The sequence below is a fragment of the Suncus etruscus genome, chromosome 6, assembly GCF_024139225.1.
Source record: "Suncus etruscus isolate mSunEtr1 chromosome 6, mSunEtr1.pri.cur, whole genome shotgun sequence".
NCBI lineage: Eukaryota > Metazoa > Chordata > Mammalia > Eulipotyphla > Soricidae > Suncus > Suncus etruscus.
This window is the reverse complement of record NC_064853.1, coordinates 80967070-80984061: the sequence shown is the minus strand read 5'-3', so window position 1 is coordinate 80984061 and position 16992 is coordinate 80967070. Positions and strand designations below refer to the sequence as shown.

The 16992-nt window shown below is 39.2% G+C and overlaps 1 protein-coding gene and 1 non-coding gene across 2 annotated transcripts in view; one reads left to right on the top strand and one right to left on the bottom strand.

The window, feature by feature from the left end:
- SLX4IP (SLX4 interacting protein) overlaps positions 1–16992 on the top strand; it is a 247744-nt gene that overhangs the window by 73926 nt on the left and 156826 nt on the right.
- Positions 13367–13473, bottom strand: LOC126012865 (U6 spliceosomal RNA). Its single transcript, XR_007497216.1, has one exon. It is a non-coding gene; the product is annotated as a U6 spliceosomal RNA (small nuclear RNA).

The following is a 16992-nucleotide window of genomic DNA, read 5'->3' as shown; positions in this document are numbered from 1 at the left end:
CTTCACGTACTCACTGGGGGATATACCCGGTTATGCAGGATTCCAAGCCAACTACTTGTAATTCCACTCCTTTCTTTCCCATTCAGAATAGTACCATGGAAAGCAAGTGAAAGAGTATGTGTTTGTCACATTACCTTCAGGTGACTCCACTTAAAATAAAAAAAGCAAATCCTTACAAATGTTGGCATTTAGGTATTGCTTTAATAGTGATCTGGAGATTTAATTGATTATTTTGAACAATTTATTTGCATTTGAAAGAATTAATAAAATGAATAGTGACATAAGACATGTCTTTGTACTCATTCTTCAATTTGAACATTTGAGTATGCTTTGTCCAGCAGACATGTTAACTCTAAGAAAATGAGAAACTTAATATTTTTACATTTCCTCCTATTTCTCTGTTAACATTCTCATTTTAACATTGCTATTTAATATAGCTAAGATTGTTAGTAGTGTTTATCCTCCACATTCATGTTTTATAACTTTGTTTGGTCTTCGTTTTGGTGTCAATGGATTTCATGGTTAATGCTTGGCTCTTTACCCTACCCTTCCGTACCATACTTTCTTTGTTTACTTTCTGGTAGGCTGGTATTATTCTTTTTTTTTTTTTTTTTTTTTTATTTAAACACCTTGATTACATACATGATTGTGTTTGGGTTTCAGTCATAAAAGGAACACCACCCATCACCAGTGCAACATTCCCATCACCCAAGTCCCAAATCACCCTCCTCCCCACCCAACCCCCGCCTGTACCCTAAACAGGCTCTACATTTCCCTCATACATTCTCAATATTAGGACAGTTCAAAATGTAGTTATTTCTCTAACTAAACTCATCACTCTTTGTGGTGAGCTTCCTGAGGTGAGCTGGAACTTCCAGCTCTTTTCTCTTTTGTGTCTGAAAATTATTATTACAAGGGTGTCTTTCATTTTTCTTAAAACCCATAGATGAGTGAGACCATTCTGCGTTTTTCTCTCTCTCTCTGACTTATTTCACTCAGCATAATAGATTCCATGTACATCCATGTATAGGAAAATTTCATGACTTCATCTCTCCTGACAGCTGCATAATATTCCATTGTGTATATGTACCACAGTTTCTTTAGCCATTCATCTGTTGAAGGGCATCTTGGTTGTTTCCAGAGTCTTGCTATGGTAAATAGAGCTGCAATGAATATAGGTGTAAGGAAGGGGTTTTTGTATTGTATTTTTGTGTTCCTAGGGTATATTCCTAGGAGTGGTATAGCTGGATCGTATGGGAGCTCGATTTCCAGTTTTTGGAGGAATCTCCATATCGCTTTCCATAAAGGTTGAACTAGACAGCATTCCCACCAGCAGTGGATAAGAGTTCCTTTCTCTCCACATCCCCGCCAACACTGTTTATTCTCATTCTTTGTGATGTGTGCCATTCTCTGGGGTGTGAGGTGGTATCTCATCGTTGTTTTGATTTGCATCTCCCTGATGATTAGTGATGTGGAACATTTTTTCATGTGTCTTTTGGCTATGCGTATTTCTTCTTTGTCAAAGTGTCTGTTCATTTCTTCTCCCCATTTTTTGATGGGGTTAGATGTTTTTTTCTTGTAAAGTTCTGTCAGTGCCTTGTATATTTTGGAGATTAGCCCCTTATCTGATGGGTATTGGGTGAATAGTTTCTCCCACTCAGTGGGTGGCTCTTGTATCCTGGGCACTATTTCCTTTGAGGTGCAGAAGCTTCTCAGCTTAATATATTCCCATCTGTTAATCTCTGCTTTCACTTGCTTGGAGAGTGCAGTTTCCTCCTTGAAGATGCCTGTAATGTCCTGTAGTGTTTTGCCTATGTGCTGTTCTATATATCTTATGGTTTTGGGGCTGATATCGAGGTCTTTAATCCATTTGGATTTTACCTTTGTACATGATGTTAGCTGGGGGTCTAAGTTTAATTTTTTGCAAGTGGCTATCCAATTGTGCCAACACCACTTATTGAAGAGGCTTTCCCTGCTCCATTTAGGATTTCCTGCTCCTTTATCAAAAATTAGATGGTTGTATCTCTGGGGAACATTTTCTGAGTATTCAAGCCTATTCCACTGATCTGAGGACCTATCCTTATTCCAATACCATGCTGTTTTGATAACTGTTGCTTTGTAGTACAGTTTAAAGTTGGGAAAAGTAATTCCTCCCATATTCTTTTTCCCAATGATTGCTTTAGCTATTCGAGGGTGTTTATTGTTCCAAATGAATTTCAAAAGTGTCTGATCCACTTCTTTGAAGAATGTCATGGGTATCTTTAGAGGGATGGCATTAAATCTGTATAATGCCTTGGGGAGTATTGACATTTTGATGATGTTAATCCTGCCAATCCATGAGCAGGGTATGTGTTTCCATTTCCGTGTGTCCTCTCTTATTTCTTGGAGCAGAGTTTTATAGTTTTCTTTGTATAGGTCCTTCACATATTTAGTCAAGTTGATTCCAAGATATTTGAGTTTGTGTGGTACTATTGTGAATGGGGTTGTTTTCTTAATGTCCATTTCTTCTTTATTACTGTTGGTGTATAGAAAGGCCATTGATTTTTGTGTGTTAATTTTGTAGCCTGCCACCTTGCTATATGAGTCTATTGTTTCTAGAAGCTTTTTGATAGAGTCTTTAGGGTTTTCTAAGTAGAGTATCATGTCATCTGCAAACAGTGAGAGCTTGACTTCTTCCTTTCCTATCTGGATTCCCTTGATATCCTTTTCTTGCCTAATCGCTATAGCAAGTACTTCCAGTGCTATGTTGAATAGGAGTGGTGAGAGAGGACAGCCTTGTCTTGTGCCAGAATTTAGAGGGAAGGCTTTCAGTTTTTCTCCATTGAGGATAATATTTGCCACTGGCTTGTGGTAGATGGCCTTCACTATATTGAGAAAGGTTCCCTCCATTCCCATCTTGCTGAGAGTTTTGATCAAGAATGGGTGTTGGACCTTATCAAATGCTTTCTCTGCATCTATTGATATGATCATGTGGTTTTTATTTTTCTTGTTATTGATGTTGTGTATTATGTTGATAGATTTACGGATGTTAAACCAGCCTTGCATTCCTGGGATGAAACCTACTTGATCGTAGTGGATGATCTTCTTAATGAGGCATTGAATCCTATTTGCCAGGATTTTGTTGAGGATCTTTGCATCTGCATTCATCAGTGATATTGGTCTGTAATTTTCTTTTTTGGTAGCGTCTCTGTCTGGTTTAGGTATCAAGGTGATGTTGGCTTCATAAAAGCTATTTGGAAGTGTTTCTGTTTGTTCAATTTCATGAAAGAGTCTTGCCAAGATTGGCAGTAGTTCCTCTTGGAAAGTTTGATAGAATTCATTAGTGAATCCATCTGGACCTGGGCTTTTGTTTTTCGGCAGACATTTGATTACTGTTTTAATTTCATCAATGGTGATGGGGGTGTTTAGATATGCTACATCCTCTTCCTTCAACCGTGGAAGATTATAAGAGTCCAAGAATTTATCCATTTCTTCCAGGTTCTCATTTTTAGTGGCGTAGAGTTTTTCAAAGTAGTTTCTGATTACCCTTTGAATCTCTGTCATATCAGTAGTGATCTCTCCTTTTTCATTCCTGATACGAGTTATCAAGTTTCTCTCTCTCTCTTTCTTTGTTAGGTTTGCCAGTGGTCTATCAATCTTGTTTATTTTTTCAAAGAACCAACTTCTGCTTTCGTTGATCTTTCGGATTGTTTTTTGAGTTTCCACTTCGTTGATTTCTGCTCTCAGCTTTGTTATTTCCTCTGTCTTCCTGTTCTTGGGTCCTTTTGTTGAGCATTTTCTAGTTCTATTAGCTGTGTCATTAAGCTACTCAGGTAAGCTCCTTCTTCCTTCCTGATGTGTGCTTGCAAAGCTATAAATTTTCCTCTCAGTACTGCTTTTGCTGTGTCCCATAAGTTCTGAGAGTTTGTGTCTTTATTGTCATTTGTTTCCAGGAACCTTTTGATTTCCTCCTTGATTTCATCTCGGACCCACTGGTTATTGAGCATGAGGCTGTTTAACTTCCAGGTGTTAAAGTGTTTCTTCTGAGTCCCTTTGGAGTTCACAAATAATTTCAGAGCCTTGTGGTCAGCGAAGGTAGTCTGCAAAATTTCTATCCTCTTGATCTTATGGAGGTATGTTTTATGTGCCAGCATGTAGTCTATCCTGGAGAATGTCCCATGTACATTGGAGAAGAATGTGTATCCAGGTTTCTGGGGATGGAGTGTCCTATATATATCCACTAGGCCTCTTTCTTCCATTTCTCTCCTCAGGTCTAGTATATTCTTGTTGGGTTTCAGTCTGGTTGACCTGTCCAGTGTTGACAAAGCCGTGTTTAGGTCCCCCACAATTATTGTGTTGTTGTTGATATTATTTTTCAGATTTGTCAGCAGTTGTATTAAATATTTTGCTGGCCCCTCATTCGGTGCATATATGTTTAGGAGAGTGAATTCTTCCTGCTCTACGTACCCCTTGATTAATATAAAATGTCCGTCTTTGTCCCTTACAACCTTCCTGAGTATAAAGTTTGCATTATCTGATATTAGTATGGCCACTCCAGCTTTTTTATGGGTGTTGTTTGCTTGGATAACTTTTCTCCAGCCTTTTATTTTGAGTCTATGTTTGTTCTGACTATTCAGGTGCGTTTCTTGTAGGCAGCAGAAGGTTGGATTGAGTTTTTTGATCCATTTAGCCACTCTGTGTCTCTTAATTGGTGCATTTAGTCCATTGACGTTGAGAGAAAGAATTGTCCTGGGATTTAACGCCATCTTTATTTCAAAATTTGGTGTGTCTTTTGGGTAGTCTTGTCTTAGATTAGGTCTTTCAGTTTTTCTCTTAAGACTGGTTTTGTGTCTGTGAAGTTTCTGAGCTGTTTTTTGTCTGTGAAACCATGTATTCTTCCATCAAACCGGAAAGTGAGTTTTGCTGGGTATAGTATTCTGGGTGAAGCATTCATTTCATTCAGTCTTGTCACAATATCCCACCACTGCTTTCTGGCATTGAGCGTTTCTGGTGACAGGTCTGCTGTAAATCTCAGGGAAGCTTGCTTGAACATGATTTCCCCTTTTGATCTTGCTGTTTTCAGAATTCTGTCTCTATCTGTGGGATTTGTCATTGTGACTAGGATGTGTCTTGGGGTGGTTTTTCTGGGGTCTCTTTTGGTTGGTACTCTTCGGGCATGCAGGATTTGATCACATATATTCTTTAGCTCTGGAAGTTTCTCTTTAATGATGTTCTTGACCATTGATTCTTCCTGGAAATTTTCTTCCTGGGTCTCTGGGACTCCAATGATTCTTAAGTTGTTTCTGTTGATCTTATCATAGACTTCTATTTTCGTCTGTTCCCATTCTTTGACTAATTTTTCCATTGTCTGCTCATTTGCTTTAAGTTTTTTGTCCAATCTCTCCTGCTGTATGGAATTGTTATGTATCTCATCTTCCACAGCACCAAGTCTATTCTCAGCTTCTGATACCCTGTCCCAGAGCTTATCCATTTTGTCATTCACTTCGTTTACTGAGTTTTTCAGGCCTGTTAGTTGACATGTTATTTCAGTTTGGAGTTTTGTCATTTCTGCCTTCATATTTTCTTGGTTCTTATTAGTGTTCTGTTCAACTCGATCCATGGTTTCTTGGAGTCTGTTGAGCACCTTCCATATTGCTAGTCTAAAGTCCTTATCTGAGAGGTTGATTAGTTGTTCAGTCATTATCTGGTCCTCAGAATTGTCATCTTCATTCTCTATGTCTGATGCTGGCCTGCGCTGTTTCCCCATTGTCACATTTGTATTGTGGGTTTTTCTACGTGTTGTAGTGGTATTCATTGTCTATATGATGTAGGCAGCACACTCCTCTGGCTCCTCCCTTTCTGGATGGGCTGACTTGCCTCTAAGGGAGGGGAGTCCTCCGTGGATGAAGCCTCACACTGGGTCAAATCTTAGGCCCGAGCATGTAACAGAGAAGACAGTCCAGAGAGAAATGTTTGCTTCTGTGATATAGCGCCGTTCTTAGTGTGATTTTTCCTTCTTGTTGCAATGGAGTTCTTTCCTTAGAAAGAGTGCACGGCCGCGTAGCGAAGCGGAGCGGCCGTGCTCCTCTGAGCCTCTTTTTGCCCCACTCGCAAGAGTTTCACGCAAGAGGACAGTAGACAGACATAGACAGGTCACACTCACAGTCTTTCACAGCTGAGCCCCACTGGGCCGGTGTACTTTTGCGGATTTTCCCCGCCTGGTGTCACACACAGGGAGCCAGCTTTTGCAAAGGATAGCCGGTTTTTATGCTCTGAAGTCCCTCCCTGAAAATGGCGTCTGGGCGAGCGAGGTTTCTGGAGGCTCTTTTTGCCCCACTCGCAAGAGTTTCACGCAAGAGGACAGTAGACAGACATAGACAGGTCACACTCACAGTCTTTCACAGCTGAGCCCCACTGGGCCGGTGTACTTTCGCGGATTTTCCCCGCCTGGTGTCACACACAGGGAGCCAGCTTTTGCAAAGGATAGCCGGCTTTTATGCTCTGAAGTCCCTCCCTGAAAATGGCGTCTGGGCGAGCGAGGTTTCTGGAGGCTCTTTTTGCCCCACTCGCAAGAGTTTCACGCAAGAGGACAGTAGACAGACATAGACAGGTCACACTCACAGTCTTTCACAGCTGAGCCCCACTGGGCCGGTGTACTTTCGCGGATTTTCCCCGCCTGGTGTCACACACAGGGAGCCAGCTTTTGCAAAGGATAGCCGGTTTTTATGCTCTAGGCTGGTATTATTCATGCAGAAAATACTTCTAGAACAGCTCCAGTAAATGATCTTCCAAACTAAGGAGATTTGTATTTTAGTTTTTGATTTATGCCTGTGCATTATGTACAAATATGCACTGTAACTTGAATGATGGAGAGAATGTTCTTGGAAATCTCTCCAAAGTTTTGCACTCTGACCTGTAGTATTGTGCCTTAACCAATGTGGGGGTCCATTAAGATCACCCTGTTACATCCCCACCCTTGCCACTGGATTTTTCTGTATCTATAATGGAAGAAGGCCCAAGTTCTCTAAACTTAAACATGTCTTTTCAGTTATTTTTCAAAATATGATATATCTTTTAAGTCTGGTCATTAACTTAATTATATACTAGGCTTTAATTAAATTTTTTTTCTTTTTTTTTTTTTTGGTTTTTGGGCCACACCCGTTTGAAGCTCAGGGGTTACTCCTGGCTATGCGCTCAGAAATCGCCCCTGGCTTGGGGGGACCATATGGGACACCGGGGGATTGAACCGAGGTCCATCCGCTTGCAAGGCAGACACCTAACCTGTAGCACCACCTTCCCGGCCCCTTTAATTAAATTTAAATTTGTATAGGTAGGTCTTATTGTAGTGCATTTTATTCTACTCTGTAGATACTACTGTCTATAAGTTGAAGGTTTGTGATAACCTTGCAAATCTCACGGCAGCCTGCTTCAGCAATGCTCACTTTTTTCTTGTCTCATATTTTATTATTTTAAACTTTTCCATCATGACCTGTAATCTCTGTAGCTAGTATTATAGATATTTTGGGACACCATAGACATACCCCCATAAAAAGCAGGCACTTTTTATTTTTATTTATTTTTTTTGGTTTTTGAGCCACATCCAGTGGCACTCAGGAGTTACCTCTGGCAGGCTTGGGGAACCATATGGGGTGCCAGGGATTGAACCCAGGTCCATCCTGGATCGGTTGCATGCAAGGCAAACACCCTACCATTATGCTATTGCTTCAGCCCCAAAGCAGGAACTTTTATATAAATACATGTGTTATTTATTTATTTTGGTTTTTTGGAGCCACAACCAGAGGTTTTCAGGACTTATTCTTGGCTTTTTACACAGGAATCACTTTGGGCATGCTTTGGGTAAGCACTTTGGGTAAGCCTTAAGCAAGCCTTATGCAAACTGTAGCCTCTGTAATATCTCATCAGCCTCTATGTGTTCTGACTATTACAGTTAACTAGCCATTGTCCCTTTTAACTTTCTTCTTCATGTTTCCCTGTTCCCTAAGACAAAGCAATACAGAATTTAGGCAGGTAATAATGACCTGGTATAATAACCTCTAAGTGTACAAGTGAAAGGTTCAAGTATAGTGTTCACATTAAAGGTTCAAATAAAGGTTCACATAAAAATAAAGCACTCATGAGGCTCAAGCGATAGCACAGCAGTAGGGCATTTGCTTTGCACGAGACTGACCCAGGACAGGTCTTGGTTTGATCCCTGGCATCCAATATGGTTCTCCAAGCCAGGAGCGATTTCTGAGCAGATAGCCAGAAGTAACCTCTGAGCATCACTGGGTGTGGCCCCAAAACAAACAAGCAAAAAAAAACAAACAAAAACAACAACAACAAAAAGTACTCTATAGGAAGGCACATAAAACTGCTAGGCAAGGCAAAAGTTAGGCCTTTAGTGCCAAATAGTCAAGTTGTAAACATAAAAGTTTTTTTATTTTAATTTTATCGAAACCATTGTGAATTACAAAGTCTTTTACAATTAGGCATCATACATACAATGTATCAGGGCCAATCCCACTACTTTCCTCCACCAATGTTCCCGAAGTACATCCCGTACTGCCCACCCTGTGGCCCATATCCTCCCAGTTTAACATTTTAAGTTTAGATTATAAAGTTTGGGTCTCTTGATTCCATTGTTATTGCCTATAGCTTGGATATTTAGTTCTGTTCATTTTTAACACTACCAATGCACTGAGGCCCATTGGTCTCCATCCTTTCATATTTGTGTTACTCCTTTTCTTTCTCCTCATTATCTCTGGGGCCAAGGGTATTTGAGGCAACTCCCATTAAGACCATTGCATTTATTCATGCATTCTAAATACCATTCATTCTTAATACTACATATAAGTAATATCATACTGTATTTATCCTTCTTCTATCTTACTTCATTTAACATTATATCTTCCAGTTCCATCCAGGTAACTTCAAAATGCATGATTGCATCATTCCTTACAGCTTTGTAGTGTGTGTGTGTGTGTGTGTGTGTGTGTGTGTGTGTGTGTGTGTGTGTGTGTGTGTGTACCACATCTTCATGATCCACTTGTCTGTTGTTGGACATCTAGGTGTACTGAATGCTGCAATGAATAGTGGTGTGCATACATTCTTTTGTATAAATGTTTTTCTGTCCTAACCCAAGAGAGGAATTGCTGAAGTTTATAGCAGCTCAATTTTGAGTTAACTGAGAACCCTCCATTACTGTTTTTCATTGGGACTGGATCAGGCAGCATGCTCGCTGACAGTGAATGAGAATTCCATTCTCATCACATCCCTGCCAACAGATATTTATATGTGCCATCCTCACTGGTATGCAATGATAACTCATTGTTGTCTTGATTTGGATTTCCCTAATGATAAGTGGTGATGAGCATTGTTTCATGTGTCTGTTGGCCATCTGTTGGTCTTCCTTAGATAAGTGCCTGTTCATTTCCTTTCCCATTTTTGGTGGGGTTTTTTTTGTTTTGTTTTGTGGTGTTAACCTTTGTGAGTACTTTGTATATCCTAGATATCAGACATTTATTTGATGTGTTGAGTGTGAAAATTTTCTTTCATTCAGTTAGCTCACTTCTGGTTTTATCCCATGTTTCTTTTACCATACATAAACTTTTTAGTTTGATGCAGTCCCATTTATTCAGGTTTGATGCTATATCTCTTGCCATTAGCTTCTTATCATCAAAGACTTACTTGAGGTCTAAGTCTTGGAGTTTTCTGCCTATGTTTTCCTCAATGAACTTTATGGATTTGGGTCTAACCTCAGGTCTTTAATCTACTTTTAATTGACTTGTGTAAGATATGAGATATGGATCAAACTCTTAATTACTTACACATGGTGATCCAATTGTTCTAACACCAATTTTTGGTGTTAGATATTGAAACCATTGTGAATTACAAAGTCCTTTATAGCTGGGTATCATACATATAATGTATCAGGGCCAATCCCACCACCAGTGTCTACTTTCCTCCACCAATGTTCCCCAATACATCCCATATCACCCACCCAGTGGTCCGTAGCCTCCCAGTATAACATTTGAAGTTTAGATTGTAAAGTTTGGGTCTCTTGATTCCATTGTGATTGCCTTTAGCTTGGATATTTAATTCTGTTCATTTTTTAACACTACCAATGCACTGATACCCCTTGGTCCCCATCATTCAATTTCAAATTCTTGACTCCTTTGACAAAGATTAATTAACCATATACTTGAGTGTCACAGATATTCCAGTCTCACCTATTGGTCTTAAAGTCTGTCTTTGTTCGAATACTATGCTGTTTTGATCACTAAGGATTTGTAGTAAAGCTTCAACTTAGGTAATGAGATACTTCCCAGTTTCTTCTTTTTTAATATGGATTTGTCTATCCCAGGCCTTTTATGATTCCACACAAACTTTATAATTAATTGTTCTAAGTCCTTGAAGAATGTTGCCTGAATTTAAATAGGGATTGCATTGACTCTATATAGTAGTTTAGGTAAGATGGTCATTTTGATGATATTGATTCTTCTAATCCATGAGTATGGAATGCTCTTCCCTTTTCTTAGGTCTTCCTCAATTTATTTCGGAAATGTTTTGAAGTTTTTGTGGTATAGGTCTCTCACCTCTCTTGTTAGGTTGATTCTTAGGTATTTGTCGCAAGTCAGTCCCTGAAGAGGTTGAACTAATGGAGGGATGGAGGATGATACCTTTCTCCTCCAGCTCGGACCACACGTCTTTACCCTTTCAGTCGGCGGTTCTGAGGTGAATGCGGTGGGCATTCAGGCTTCCGAAGAAAACAGCTCTTTATTCCGTGAAGAGGCCGAAGCCAAAAGGCTTACGAATAGGCCCCAGGAAACAAGCCTCTCGCCTTCCACAGACCCTTGTTATTGTGCCCCCCCCTCCCGAATCATGTACCACCCAATAGTGGGATCAGGTACCACCCAATGGTAGGATCAGGTACCACCTAATGGTGGGAGCAGAATCAGGTACCACCCAATGTTGGGATCAGGTACCACCTAATGGTGGGAGCAGAATCAGGTACCACCCTAGGGTGGGAGCAGAAAGCCAGGTCACACCCTAGGGTAGGGCACAATCACTGATCAGGGTAGGGTCAGTAACTTAATAATGGAAAGCCTGTCTAGAGTACAGGCGGGGGTCGGGTGGGGAGGAGGGAGATTTGGGACATTGGTGGTGGGAACTTTGCACTGGTGACGGGTGATGTTCTTTACATGACTGAAACCCAAACACAATCATGTATGTAATCAAGGTGTTTAAATAAAAAATATAAAAAAATAATCCCATTTAAATGTTTACATACACAACAATAGTTTTGGACATTATTTTAAATGGGATAGGCTCTTTGATCTCTTTCTCCTCTGACTTGTAATAACAAGTATATAAAGAGTAGTAATAAGTGAATAAAGGAATGCAACTGTCTTTAGTATATTGACTTTGCAGCTGACCACCGGTAGCCACTTTGTAGCTGTATCTAGTTTGCAAAGTGTTTCCATTTTGCTGGTTTATTGTTTCTAGGAGCCTTTTTTTGTTGTCTCTTTAGGGTCTTTGATGTATATCATCATGTCATCTGCAAAAAGATTTGGAGTCCTTTGATTTCCTTTCCTTATCTGCTTACTATTGCTAGGACTTCTAATATTATGTTGAATAAGAGTGCTGACAGTGGACATCTTTGCCTACTGCCTGGCCAAAAACTTTCAGTTTTTTCACCATTAAGAATAATGTTGACTGTGGGGTTCTTATAGATAGCTGCTACTATTGAGGAAGGTTCCTTCCACACCTATTTTGCTGAAGATTTTCATCATAAATGTGTGTTGGATTTTGTCAAATGCTTCCTCTGAATTGATTGATATAATCATGTAGTTTTTATCCTTTCTTTTATTGATGTGGTATATGATGTTGCTTGATTTGTGCAAATTGAACTATCCTTGCATCCCTGGGATGAAACACACTTGGTCATGATGTATAATATTTTTGATGTGTTGTTGGATTTGATTTGGTGGGGAGGAGGGAGATTTGGGACATTGGTAATGGGAATGTTGGCCTGGTGAAGGGGGTGTTCTTTACATGACTGAAACCCAACTACAATCATATTTGTAATCACGGTGTTTAAATAAAGATATTAGTTAAAAAAAATTTGGACATAACAAAAAAGATTTTCTTAAGGATTTTTGCTTCAATGTTCATAAGTGAGATTAGCCTGTAGTTTCCTTTCTTGGTGGTATCTTTTTCAGTTTTAGGAATAAGCATGATGTTAGCTGCATCATGCAGGGGAGAGTTCCTGTCTCTTCAGTAATTTGGAAGAGTCTAAGGATCCATGATAGTAACTCTTCTCTGAATGTTTGAGAAAATTCATTCATAAATCTCTTTTATTCTGGGATTTTATTCTTGGGAAGAGATTCTTACTGTTTTAATTTCCTAATTTGTGATTGGCCTGTTTAGGATTTCTACTTCCTTCTCATTCAATGTTGGGAGATTATATTTTTCCAGAAGTTTGTCCTTTTCTTCTAGGTTCTCTAGCTTAATTGAGTATAGTTGTTCATAATAAACTCTCATGATGTCTTGGATCTGGGGGAGGTGTTCTCTTGTAATCTTTATCCTTTCATTTCTGATCGGATTTATTTGAGTATTTCTCTTTTATTTCCTTGTGAGTCTTGCCAACGGTTTGTCTATCTTGTTTATTTTTCAAAAGTCCAGCTTCTTGGTTTCATCAATTCTTTGTATTGTTTTCTTTGTTTCTGTATTGTTTATTTCTGCTCTGGCTTTTATTATTTCTTTTCTTCTGTTTGTGTTTGGGTTCTTTTGCTGTTGATTTTCCAGATGTTTAAGATATTCCTTTAGGGGCCGGAGTGGTGGTGTAAGCTTAAGGCTTCTGCCTTGTGTGTGCTAACCTAGGATGGATGGCGATTTGATCTTCTGGTGTCCCATATGGTCCCCCAAGTCAGGGGGTGATTCTGAGCACATAGCCAAGTGTAACCGCTGAGCATTACCGAGTGTGCCCCCCCCCCAAAAAAAATGTGCCTTTAGGTTGTTGATTTCGTCATTTTCTTCTTTTCTAATATAGGCTTGTATTCCCCCAAATACTGATTTTGCTGTGTCCCATAAATTTTGGAAATTTGTTCCTTCATTACTATTATTAATGAAACTCTTTATTTTTCCTTGTTTTCCTCTTTGATCTAGCTGTTCTTGAGCATCACGTTGTTTAGTCTCCAGCTGTTAGATTTTTCCACATCGTCTTTTTACAATCAATCTTGATCTCTGTGGCATTGTAATCTTATAGGATACTTGGTATAATTCTTATATTTGTGCATTTATGTATGTTAGACTTGTGCCCTAAAGTGTGGTCTATCTTAGAGAACGTTCCATGTGTACTTGAGAAGAATGTATATTCAGCTTTTTTAAAAATATGGAATGCTTCATGAATTTGCATATCATCCTTGCGCAGGGGCCATGCTAATCTTCTCTGTATCGTTCCAATTTTAGTATATGTGCTGCTGAAGCGAGCACATATATTCAGGTTTTTGAGGATGACAGGCCCTGTATAAATTCATTAATCCCAGTTCTTTATTTTTTTTTGGGGGGTGGCACACCCATTTGATGTTCAGGGGTTACTCCTGGCTAAGCGCTCAGAAATTGCCCCTGGCTTGGGGGGACCATATGGGATGCCAGGGGATCGAACCGCGGTCCTTCCTTGGCTAGCGCTTGCAAGGCAGGCACCTTACCTCCAGCGCCACCTCACTGGCCCCAAGTCCCAGTTTTTAAGGCTCTTATATCTTTGATAATTTTATGCCTAGTGGATCTGTCCAGAAGTGATAATGGCGTGCTGAAATTGTCCCACTATTATCACATTTTTGTCCATATATTTCTCTAGTTTTATGGTAGTTTGATACCAATTTCTTATTTTTTTGTCTTTATGTATTATAATTTTTGAAATCTTTTGTGAAAAGTATCCTTTCCTTTGTCTCTTTCAATCTATGCTGGATATGTTCAGAAATATAATCACAAGTTTTGTTGCTTATGTTCTTTTTTTTTGTTTTTTTGGCCACACCCATTTGATGCTCAGGGGTTACTCCTGGTTAAGCGCTCAGAAATTGCCCCTGGCTTGGGGGGACCATACGGGACGCAGGGGGATCGAACCGCAGTCTTTCCTTGGTTAGCACTTGCAAGGCAGACACCTTACCTCTAGCGCTACCTTGCCAGCGCTTATGTTCTTAATCATGGAATTTTTCATATACTTTAGAATTTAAGTTTGTATTGCATTAGGAACAGTTTTAGATACTTCTTTGTTTAATTTGTCTTTGTTGCATATATCATATCCTTTTTTTGTTTGGTTTTTTGTTTTTTGGGTCATACCCGGCAGTGCTCAGGGGTTACTCCTGGCTCTACTTTCAAAAATCGCTCCTGGCAGGCTTAGGGGACCATATGGGATGCTGGGATTCAAACCACTGTTCTTCTGCATGCAAGGCAAATGCCTTACCACCATTCTATCTCTTCGGTCCCATATCCCCCCACTTTTTTTTTTACATTTTTAGAAATATTATTTATTCTCAGTAAGAACCAACTCTCCTCTTAAATATATCTTATAGAACCCAGAACCAAACCATAGAATATATTTCATTAGCCTCAATATTCATATTTTAATCTTTAAAATGTTTTCATATTGGTATGAATAATATATAGATTGTGATGTATTGCTAATATTTTGTTCTTAGTGGTGTGTAAAATAACATTTTTATAAATGTTTATTTAAGCACCATGATTACAAGCATGTTTGTAGTTGGGTTTCAGTCATAAACAGAATAACCCTTTTCACCAGAGCAACATTCCCACCACCAATGCCTCCTCCCCCACCCCTGCCTGTACTCTCTACAGGCACTCTACTTCTCTCATTCTTTAACATTGTCATACGAGTTGTTAGTGTAGTCATATCGTCAACAGTGTTCACCACTCTTTGTGGTGAACTTCAGATTGTGAACTGGTCCTTCCAGCTTTCCAGCCCTTAACTCTATTGTCTCTGGGCCTTATTACAGTAATGTCTTTAATTTTTCTTAAAACCCATAGATGAGTGAAACTATTCTGCATTTATCTCTCTCCCTCTGACTTATTTTAATAGCATAATAGATTTCATATACATCATGTACAGGAGAATTTCATGACTTCATCTTTCCTGATGGCTGCATAATATTCCATTGTGTATATGTACCACAATTTCTTTAGCCATTCCTCTGTTGAAGGGCATCTTGGTTGTTTTCAGAGTCTGGCTATTGTAAATAGCACTGCAATGAATATAGGTGTGAGGAAATGATTTTTGTATTGTATTTTTGTGTTCTTGGGTATATCCCTAGGAGTGGAATAGCTGGGTCATATGGGAATTCAATTTCCAGTTTTTGAGAAAGCTCCATATTGTTTTCCATAAAGGTTGGAATAACCAGCATTCCCACCAGCAGTGAGTAAAAGCTCCTTCTCTCCACATCCCAGCCAGCACTGATTGTTCTGGTTCTTTGTGATGTGTACCAGTGTCTGTGGTGTGAGATGGTACCTCATTGTACCTCATGATTAGTGATGTGGAACGTTTTTTCTTGTGTCTTTTGGCCATTTGTATTTCTTCTTTCAGTAAATGTCAGTTCATTTCTTCTCCCCACTTTTTTGATGGGGTATATGTTTTTCCTTTAGTTATGTCAGCACCTTGCATATTTTTTATATTAACTCCTTGTCTGATGAGTATTGGGTTTCTCCCATTCTGTGCGTGGCTTTTGTTTCTTAGTCACTATTTCCTTTGAGGTACAGAAGTTTCTCAGCTTAATATAGCCCCATCTGTTTATCTCTGCTTCCACTTGTTTGGAGAGTGCAGTTTCCTTCTTGAAGATGCCTTTAGTCTCAATGTCATGGAGTGTTTTACCTATGCCTCATTCTTTTTTACTTTTTTCAATAATCGGAGAGATTTAATTGGTTTTCCACTGTGAGGTGCAGAGGAAGAAGTGGAAGTAGAGCAGAAAAAATGTTACTTTAAAATTATATATGTGGGGCCAGAGTGATAGTACAACAGTAAGGCATTTGCCTTGCATATAGCCAACACTGGAGATCCTGGTTCAAATCCTGGCTATGCCTTATTCTATATACCTTATGGTTTCAGGCTTGATATCAAGGTCTTTAATCCATTGGATTTAATCTTTGTATGTGCTGTTAGATAGGGGTCTGAGTTCGCTCTTTTGCAAGTGGCTAGCCAGTTGTGCCAACATCACTCATTGAAGAGGCTTTCCTTACTCCATTTTGGATTTAACAAAGATTAGTTAATTGAATGTCTGGGGAACATTCTCTGAATACTCAAGTCTATTCCACTGATCTGAGGATCTGTCTTTATTCCAATGCCATGTTGTTTTGGTGACTATTGCTTTGTAGTAGAGTTTAAAATTGGAGAAAGTAATGCCTCCCATGTCCTTTTTCCCAAGGATTGCCTTAGCTATTTGTGGGTGTTTATTGTTATAAATGAATTTCAGGAGTGTTCCACTTTTTTGAAAAATGTGATGAGTATCTTTAGAGGGATTGCATTAAATTTGTACAATGCTTTGGGGAGTATTGCCATTTTAATGATATTAATCCTGCCAATCCATGAGCAGGGTATATGTCTCCATTTCCTTGTGTCTTCTATTTCTTGAAGCAGGCTTTTGTAGTTTTCTTTGTATAGGTTCTTCACCTCTTTAGTTAAGTTGACCCCAGATATTTGAGTTTGATAGGGCACTAACGTGAATGGGTTTTTTTTTAAATGTCCATTTATTTTCTATTATTAGTAGTATATAAGAAGGCCATTTACTTTTGCATGTTAATTTTGTAGCCTGCCACTTTGCTATATGAATCTATTGTTTCTAGAGGCCTTTTGACAGAGACTTTAGGGTTTTCTTTTTATATGTTTTTTCTTTGGTTTTTGTGTCACACACGGCAGTGCTCAGGGGTTACTCCTTGCTCTACACTCAGAACTCGCTCCTGGTAGCCTCAGGGGACCAAATGGAATGCTGGATTCGAACCACT